The sequence below is a fragment of the Chenopodium quinoa genome, unplaced genomic scaffold (assembly GCF_001683475.1).
Source record: "Chenopodium quinoa cultivar QQ74 unplaced genomic scaffold, ASM168347v1, whole genome shotgun sequence".
Classification (NCBI taxonomy): Eukaryota; Viridiplantae; Streptophyta; class Magnoliopsida; order Caryophyllales; family Amaranthaceae; genus Chenopodium; species Chenopodium quinoa.
This window is the reverse complement of record NW_018742651.1, coordinates 2,312,262-2,314,699: the sequence shown is the minus strand read 5'-3', so window position 1 is coordinate 2,314,699 and position 2,438 is coordinate 2,312,262. Positions and strand designations below refer to the sequence as shown.

The 2,438-nt window shown below is 32.7% G+C and overlaps 1 pseudogene; it reads right to left on the bottom strand.

Moving 5' to 3' along the window:
* Window positions 1–381: 381 nt before the first annotated feature.
* Window positions 382–1,945, bottom strand: LOC110722026 (annotated as a pseudogene).
* Between the last annotated feature and the right edge of the window lie 493 nt (window positions 1,946–2,438).

Genomic DNA, 2,438 nt, shown 5'->3' with positions numbered 1-2,438 from the left:
CCCTTAATACCTGAATAGCTAGCTATCATTTATATTTGACTTGATTAAAAAGTTGAAAATGGGATGACCAAGGGTTGTACCATGTACTACTCATAAAAAATATTTAAAAAAAAAACTCCTGAATTTTAATTTTAATAAACATAGTTTCATGTCACCACACTTATTGACATCAATCATAACAATATAATGTATAACAATAACTAACAACCGCAAAATAATACAAAGTACTCTACGGTTAAGAAGCTAGAAACGATGTACTCCCTCTATTTCTATATAATTCTAACTTTATTTATCATATTTTACGCGACAATAAAATAGTCAAAATAGGTATAATAAACTATATTTTGTGATGGAGGGGTATAAGTTTAGCATTGATATTTATTACTTTATCTTAAAGTTATAAGTTTCAAGTATAGAATCTTTATCCCCGTCAGTATGGCCAACATGGACGTCAAAATATTCCTTGTATCGAAATGTCTTATAGAGTGGACCACAATCTTCTGCTTCTACAAGAACTTTAGCTGGCTCAATAATGCACTCCATTGATGGACTAACAAAGAACACTGCAGTTGTTCGTGCGTCAATTGAGTTTTTCACGACTCGATGCACCACCCCTTTAATTTTCCCATTGCTTACAACCTGCCCCAAGGTGCACTTTATTTAATAATCTCCAATGTAATGTATGTACTTATAAATTAAAAATCTTACAAGGTGTTTGGTACGAGGAATATAATACAGATATTATGAAAACCTAGGTACATAGATATATTGTACTAGTTTATATGTAGAACAATGTAAAAATTGTACAGTATCATTTAGAACAACATTTATTACCTCAAGTTGATTTCCCACAAAGACTAGAAATGCATTAGGAGCCGGCTCAAAACCAAACCATTGACCATCCTTAAAGAGTTGTAGCCCCGGAACATTGGCAGGTGCATGAACTATATTTATAAGGGTCGGATCTTTGTGCTTGGTTAGTCCCATGGTCAAACTTGGATCAAGGCATTTAGGATAGTGATTTATAGTTAAGATGTTGTCTTCAGTTAGTTCATTTGCAAAATAAGCTTTTTCTAACCCAAGCTCTTGGGATATATGCTCTAAGATCTTCATTCCCATGCCCTTCAATGCAACAACATAAGCTCCGACTATCTCCCTGAATATTTTAGCATGAGCACAATGTAAAAATGACTGTTAAATTAAAGTTGTACATACTAAGTCTAAATGACTAGTGTATTCAATGGGTAAATTTTATTATTTTAGTGTTGAGATGTAGGTAATTGCACTTTTAAAACAAGCCAATAAGTCTAATTTCATTCGAGCGTATATGTTAAATAAATGAGCGGTGTAAAGACAAGCCAACATGTCATTATATGTCACATCTCAGTTCATGTAATATTTATTACGTGTTAAAATTTATCTTTACTGAGTAATTTGATTGATTACCTATAATTTTTGGGATTTTGAGGCCAATATTTGATTCATTCCTCCAAAGGGTTACAATTGTGCCTCAAAACATCCCTCCAAAAGTGAAACTCCTCGGTATTATAGTTGAAGCTACTCGAATAAATTCTGCATATATTTTTTAAATCCTCTTTCATGTTTATTTTCGATCTTTCTTCTGGAGGCAAATCAAATACTTCCTTGAACACTTTCATTGCATCATTCATTAACTCGATAGAAATTCCATGGTTTATCACCTATTTTGAGAAAAGAAAAATATATAAATTAACCTTATTATCAAATTGCTAATGAAAAAAATAATAACATATATAGTGATGTAGCTTTATTTACAATTGTTACAAAATAAATATCATGAAGTATGAACCTGAAATAATCCCAAATCTTGGGTAGCCTTCATAATGTGATGGGTTGAATTATTTTCGTCATGAAGATCAATTATTGGAATCTCTATTTTGCCCACTGTATGACCTAAAAATAATATAGAAAATTAATAATTATAAGTTCATACATGTCTTAATAAGGGTATGTTTAGATCACCTATCTTGTTGATTTTTGTCAAAAAAGTACCTTATTACTTACTCTTTTTTTTTCTTTCGTTTTTTAAGTGCCCTATGTTGACCTTTTTTTTTTATTTTATTGTTTATTGCGTCAAATATAACGTGAATTGCTAAATACCGCCAACATTTTTTATCAAACCGCCAACAAAAGTGATGAAGGGACAAAACTACGCTTACTCATCCCCACTTTGCTTTCTCTCTCTTAAGTGCATCAATCCTCAAACTCAACCGTCAACCACCACAAAAGCAACCATCATTGCCACCACCACTCACGCCTCCACAACCACCACCATGCCACCATGACCACAACCACCACCATCACTGCCCGCAACCTCCAAGAGGTACCAGTTTTGTTGTTTAATTTTTTTTTGTGCCGAAATTCCCAAAGAACCAGCAACAACAACCATTGAAGAAACA